This window comes from Ictidomys tridecemlineatus, chromosome 3 (genome assembly GCF_052094955.1).
Source record: "Ictidomys tridecemlineatus isolate mIctTri1 chromosome 3, mIctTri1.hap1, whole genome shotgun sequence".
Taxonomy (NCBI): Eukaryota; Metazoa; Chordata; class Mammalia; order Rodentia; family Sciuridae; genus Ictidomys; species Ictidomys tridecemlineatus.
Genome location: NC_135479.1, coordinates 213,154,632 through 213,161,727, shown reverse-complemented (window position 1 = coordinate 213,161,727; position 7,096 = coordinate 213,154,632). Strand labels below are relative to the sequence as shown.

At 49.7% G+C, this 7,096-nt stretch overlaps 1 long non-coding RNA gene across 1 annotated transcript; it reads right to left on the bottom strand.

Annotated features, from left to right (window-relative positions):
• Positions 1–333: 333 nt before the first annotated feature.
• Positions 334–7,065, bottom strand: LOC144376514 (uncharacterized). Its single transcript, XR_013437070.1, has 2 exons — positions 1,079–7,065; positions 334–953 (listed from the first exon to the last, which is right to left on the bottom strand). It is a non-coding gene; the product is annotated as an uncharacterized LOC144376514 (long non-coding RNA).
• Positions 7,066–7,096: the final 31 nt, after the last annotated feature.

Sequence of the window (7,096 nt, the reverse complement as noted above, 5' to 3'; positions counted from 1 at the left end):
GACTGGGTGGTTCTCCATCACTGGCCATTCTCACCTAAGAACTTTGCAAGTGCTGGAATTTAACCATCATTAGCTACCTTGAGAAGAAAGCACAGTGGGGGCAGAGCACCTATCTTTAGAAGTGGTGACTTCACAGGTATGGGAGACAGTGCACCAAATCCACTGAGTCACCTCCCCCCCCCCCCGGGGAGTGGGGCACAAGGACGGCTGCTCTGAGAAAGCCAATGAGATCTCTGGGCCCAGTTTTTAGGAAAGTGCTCGTTAGCATACTTCAGGTGGAAGTTCTGCAATATCTTATAAAGTCTTGTTCCAAAACGAATGTTTTAAGAAAAATTTGAGGGTAAACACGGATTGAATTTATAAGTACAGTAAACTAAAAACAGTTCTGGCCATGGTGAAGTGCAGTAGACACCTCAGAAGTGTGCGCTACATTTCTCTTCTCAGTGAGGGACGGACACGGAACCAGAGCCAAGCTGACTCTCACCAGCGCAGGGGTAAACTCTAAAGTCTCCATGACCCAAGAGCAAAAACAGAAAACCAAACCAAAGGCCACTTCCATCTCTGGTGGTTTCAGAAAAGCCTGGGGTCAATCACTCAGTCAGCATTTGGCCAGCCACTGGTTATGTGTGCAGCACCACATGAAGCTCGGGGTCCAAACCCAACAGACACACTCGGCTGCTCTGAAATGCCACAGAGGGGGAACAGTGACATTTCCCCTGTAGACATGTAGCAAGAGCTGCCTGGATGAGTTCTCTGGTGAGTTCACTGTCTTCTCCACAGCCTAGGATCTCAGCCTCAAATCCAGAGCAGCGACTGCCGGCTCCCCGCCTGCCCAGGAGTCAGCAGGTCCTTTGTCAGGGAGAAAGCTGGACCCTTGGAGCTGTTGCCATTGCACAGAAAGGGGTTGCTGATGACCCCATCTCCATCAGGCCCTGGCCAGGGCACTCCATGCACTGCAAGGAAAGTCCTGGTATTGCCATTGTTGGCCACAGTCCTGCCCAGTGTCGGGCCTGGGAGAGGCGGGCACCCCCCGCCCCCCGCCCCAGAACTTTCAGTACAAGAGGCTCACGGTACTCACCACTTGCATCAACAGTTCCCATTTGTTTCCCTGGAGAGGATGCCCATTCCTTGAGGGGAGAGATCATCTCTCCCCAAACCTGCTGGGGGTGTTGGAGGCACAAAGGAGGCAGGGCACCAGGACAGCAGGAAACAAGTTTTATTTGGCTACAGCCAGGTTCAGAGGGCACAGCTTTTGCTGTAATCAATTAACCCCCTGAACCCCGAGTTCAGGGAGTTTCAGAGTTTTATACCCGGCATGTAAGGGGAGTGGCTCAGAAATTCAGTCTGCAGAAGTTCACATAAAAGCAGCTTTTTCTCTCACTGTTCTGGGCACGTTAACCCTTCAAGGACCACACCTGAGAAGGGGAGAGCTTCTTCTCCCCTCTTTCCTCCCCTGCAAGCTATTACCATGGAACCCAGATGTAACTTATCTTAGAAATGTAGACATCTCTGTGAAGCCCAGCTCAAGGCCAGAGGCTTTGTTTGCACATTTCTACAAACTACTATACTGGATACATGTTTGTGAAAAGCTAGTAAGGGGTGTCCAGCACCTGGAGTGCTGGTATCTCCCAGGCCAGTGGCCAAGTAAACAGGGCAACATGAAAATAGGAAGTTTATCTACTTGGACTCTTTTGCTGACAGTCCTAAAATCAGCCATGGTGAAGAGGGCTTTTCTGTGGAGAAAGGGAGTGCCACTTCAGGGGAACAATCACAGCAAAGGCACAAGAGAGAACCTGTTCCCTCTCTCAATACTTTCCTCTTTGCAGAATAACTAGTTCATCAATGGCTTCCCTGATCACACACAGGCCTTGCAGCAGGAGCCCTTTGCTTCCCAATTGCTCCAGGTTATACACACATTTCTCCATTTCCAACTCATCTCATCAAAGTGCTGTGCTCTGGATTCCCCCCTTCCCATTAAGAAGAAAATGAGATCAAGGGCTGACCAGTTAATGAACTCAACTATATCTGAAGTATTTCAGAGCAGCTTGACATATTGACGGTCATAAGCATTGCTTTTGGAAGGTTCCGACTTCCATTCTTCCTCTTTCTGGTCTTTATGAACCTCACTTTCTCAGCATGTAAAGTGGGAATCATTATTCCTAAGGAACAAAGTGGCTGGGAGGATGGGTTCACAGTTAGGGGCACACAGCAGACACTTGTTAAACAGTAACTGTCATTCTTCACCCCAGTCCACACACTGGAGACAGGAGCACCCATCTTTCTTTACCAAAGAAATTCCGTGGTGCAAATTTTAAAGGAATTATATTCCTCACTTCCTTTCATGATAGAAACTTATAGAACAGCACAGAAGAAAGAACATCTAAATCCATGTTCTTACTGTGCACAAAGTTTGTAATCAAATAGAATCACTATTGCCATTACACACACTCACACACACACAAGTCACAGGCCATCTTCTTGCTGTGGAGTTGTTGGTGCTATTTGGTTATCATCAGCAAGGTGCTGAGCTGGGGACTCCAAGGTCCACGTGTAAGGCTATGAGGACTGGTGGTGAGAGGTGGGAAGTGAGGCCCCTCAGAGAACACCAGCACACCACTGGGGGGGGGGTCCTCAGCTTAATAGTCTCCCCTACCTTTTTTATGGTAATCTTTAAAGAAAGGGCTTCCTGGTTGTGAGATCAACACTTGACCCAACCCAACTTCACACATGCTGAGAGTACCGTGGCCAGAGCCTTCCATTCGGGGCCTACTTGTGTCTGAAGTGGTGGCCACACAGAAGAGGCCATTTTCACAGCATTCTATCACTTACCATCTTCCTTAATTTCCCCACTTTCCATTCCCTTTTCTGTCATTTACTTGGCATAAGTCAGCCCCAGTTATTTACATATACGAACAGCGTTTTCATCTACAGCAGGCTGAAGAATGACCCTGTGAATACCAGGTCCTGGTCCCTGAAACCCGGGGATCTTTGCACATGTGGTTAAATTCAAAACCTTGAGCTGAGGAGAGTATCTGCATGGGCTCAGAATGCCTTCTCAGCTTTCCATGAGAGGCAGACAGAAGAAGGCAACAGTTCCCATGGACATGGGAACGCAGTGACACCACCACAGCCCAGGAGTGCCAGCTGCTCCGAGAGCTGGAAGAGATGGCAATGGACTCTCCCCACCAGGTCCCCCTGACACCTTGACCTCAGCCTGGTGACATGACTTCAACGCCCATCTCCAGAACCGTGGGAGAACAGACTTGTGTTGCTCTAAGTCACCACATTTGGGGTAATTTGTTGCAGCAGTCATAGGAAACTGATCCCTACCCTCTACTCCAGCCTAGATTTTTTAAGGGACAACTACCCAAACCACAGGTTGGGCAAATTTGGATCTCCATATTTGAGAGCTCTGCATTTGAAATGAAATGATAATCACAGCTGAGTAAAACTTCCCACTTCCAAATATGGAGAGGCTTGTTTTAAATCCCATGCAGACTTCCCTCCCCCAACTTATGAAAGGCTGTGTTTGTTTGGCACAAGAAATGCAGACAAACTGAATTTTATAGTATTACTAACACCACAGTGTTGGACACCACTGTAAACCAGTTTCTAAGGAAAAACGCCAACCAGCCAGATCAGCTGGCTCGAAAGCAAAAGCCCTAGCAACGGCCCAAAGCTCTGGGACACCACACCATAGGAGCACACAGACCTTTGAGCTGCCAAGAAGAGATGGGTAAATGCTGTGGTGATGTCAAGCCCGACAGGAGATGGCTTTGGTCTAACGCTTGTAAAAGAAATCAGATGTGTCATTCACACTGAATCCAGGGAGCTCGGAGAGGAGGAGGGAGTGAAGTGGCCTGGGTCAGGCAGAGAGAAAGCCACCTGGCAGCACTGGACAGGCCGTGGCCAGTGCTGAAGCTTCAGATCGCTGGAAGCCATGGAAGGGTGGTAGCAACTAGAAAGCAGGTTGATCATCTTGGTGCTTAGGAAGAGAAATCTAACTGAAAATGGGTTAAGTGAGTGGGAAGAGAAGGAAGCAAAATTGAAGCTGGAACTGGGTGGAGCAGCTAGATTGGCCAGAGGGGCTGGGAGCCTGGAACAGCCTAAGCAGCACTGTTGAAGACGGATCCAAGGGACGTTTAAGAGGTAGACTGTTAAGATTAGTGCCAGTAAAATGCAGAAATTGAGAGAAATAATTATGTTTCTGGATTGGTTAACAGGGCTGACAGTCCCTTTAAGTAGGGTAGAGAAGGAAAGAATAAGCAGATTATCAAGTGCGGCTCTGAGCCTGCGGGTACACGGCTGTGGGCCATCCAGATGGCAATGTCTACCAAGATGGCTAAATGATGTGTGTTCTTTATAACTGAATATGTGTATGGGGCTAGAGATTCTGCTCGGGGTGCTTCAGGGCATGGCTATCACTCCATATAAATACAGAAACTTCTAACCACAGGCTAAGCCCATGCTGGCCATGCAGCAGAGGAGGACACACAGTCCAGGAGAATGAGAGGTCCTGGCAGGCAGATCCAACAGCAGCTGCACAAGTGGCACTAGCGAAACCTATACAAGGTGCTTACACATGTGTTAAAAGGAGGCTGAAAAGGAACTGCAGGGGTGGGGTAAAGAGGTGACAGAATCCTGGAGCAAAATGAAACTGACCTGGATGGCGAGAGGGGAGCGATCACTCAGGTGGAGGGCATCACACTTGAGCCAGAAGCAGGAGGCCCAGCAAGATGGGTTGGGGGTGGGAGCAAGCTGTGAGGCTGGTGTAGGTTGGAGTCTGAACTTTATGCCAAGAACAATGCAGAACCCTGAACACTTGAGTGAGGAGTGCCACCATGCCTCTTGCTTCTTAAAAAGACACTTTGGCTATAAAGTGAGTGAAGAAAAGGGAAAACTGGAGGCTCGGAGAGCAATTAGGACACCAGGTAAGCTGGAATGAATGGCTGCATTGCTAGAGAAGCATTTAGGAGGCAGGATGGACAAGACTTAGTGACAGGCCCAATCTGGAGGTGAAGGGTGAGCCCAAGGGTGGTGTCCAAGTTCCAGCTCAGGTAACCAGTGATTGTCCTGGGATGGATGAGACCCCCTAAGAGCAAGCATAAAAGAAGAACCAAGGTCATAGTCCTTAGGAAACTGGAGGTGAGCATGGGCAAGGGCCGAAGAGCCAACACAGGAGGGTGAGGAGCAGAAGAGAGTCAGGAAATACAGGACACTGAGATGTTAACTGCAGCCATGGAGTTTGAGGAAGGAATTGGTAAAGTATCACAAGTCAGAGGTCAACTGGAAGGTCAAAGGTTCAGCCAACTGGTGATCTGTGGCTTCAAGCAGATACACCAGTGTGCATCATGTTGAGGTCGCTTAGAAACCAGCAGGCGAACAGGTAGCCAGCTAGGGAAACACCATGGGGCAGCCACTTTTGGCACCAGGTGTAACAGAAAACCTGGCTTCCAGCTCAGGCTCAGGCCCTGCAGCTCCCTATTGGTTTTCCTGACTATAAAACAGGGATAACGTAAGGCTCACTCAGCCTTGTTACAGCGGACCCTTAACCTCAAGGCCCTTCGAAGCATATAATCACTGCTGCCTTCTAAATACAAGGCCACAGTTTGCTTTACCACCCCACAGTTCAATACAGAAAAACATTCTTTAAAGTTCTTAAGTAGGTGTAGGAGAAAACTTAGGATGCCAGATTCTTAATACTAACAGTTGTCTCAACATTAGTGAAACTAAAACAAAAGATCTATTAATTTGGAGATAAGGTTCATCTGTACAAACCTAATGCAAAATTATTTCTCCCATATACTCCTCACTTAATACATTATTTTAATCTAGGATCATGTGCACAAACTCAAACTTCAACAATTAGTTAAGGGGGCTGAGATTGTAGCTCAGTTGTAGAACACTTGCCTCACATGTGTGAGGCACTGGGTTCAATTCCCAGCACCACATAAAAATAAATTAATAAAATAAAGGTCCATCAACAATTTTTAAAATATTTAAAATAAATATTTTAAAAAGTTAATTTTGAAAATTAACATATACTGGAAAAGTATTAATAAAAGCTGACTTAAAATCCAGAAAATTGAAGGTTCTGTTCTAGAATCTCCTCTCCTTAACAAGGACTCCTGGTCGGTTCTAAGCTTTGGAGAAAATGTCAAGCTGTTCTATGTAGCTTGTGTAAACTAAAGAAGCTTTCTTTAAAGCTGGCATTTACAGTCTGGCATTGCTATCTAATTTGGTTGCAATTGAAAGTGAAGTGAGTCTTCTAACAAATGGAGCTGTGATGTTCACCAGAAAACCCATGCTACATGAGAACTGGGGTTGCAGAGAGTAAGCTGTTTCCTCCTGATCACTTAATACTTGCTTTTAAAAAAGAGGCTCCTGTCTGTAAAAGCGTGTTGGACACGCCTGACATGCAGGAGCGGACACTGCTGCGGGGTCAATCTGAAGCCCTAACTAGTTTCCTCCAGTTCTCTCCCCAGCCGTCCTCTGGCATCTGGTCATTTCAGGAGGAGAAAATGGATGGAAACGGGGAGTGCAGTTCTCCACCAGCTCCGCGTCCTGGGGCTTCCCACGCAGGCCTCGAGGCGTCCGCTACAGCCAGAGGGCCACCTGGGCACAGCCTCCGCCGGCGCGTCGCAACCGCCCGCAAGCTGAGCGACACTCGCGGCGCCCGACGTCAAGGTCCCCGTGCTCGGAGGTCTGCTGGACCCCGACAGGCTCAGCGCTGCAGGTCCGAGGGCTGCCCGGACTCCTAGGGGTCCCTCGGGTGCGCCGCTCCCGGAAGCCGAGACTCCGAGGCGGCCCCGCCGGCACAACTGCTGCAAAATGTCCGCAGCGACCACGCCGGCAGCCTCCGTCCCCCACCGGGGACTCGTGCGCCTCCTCGCCGCGGCCCCTCACCCCCGCCCAGCCGCCTGCCCTCCGGGACCCAGGAAGTAGGGTCCGGGCCGCGGCAGCAGGCGCTGGCCCACGCGGGGAGCTGGCACAGCTCAGGGCGCGGGGCACCCGCACGGCTCCCCAGCCCCGCCCTCCGGCCCCGCGCCGCGCACCTCCCTCGCCCCGCCCCCAGGCGCCCGGCGGCCAATCCCAG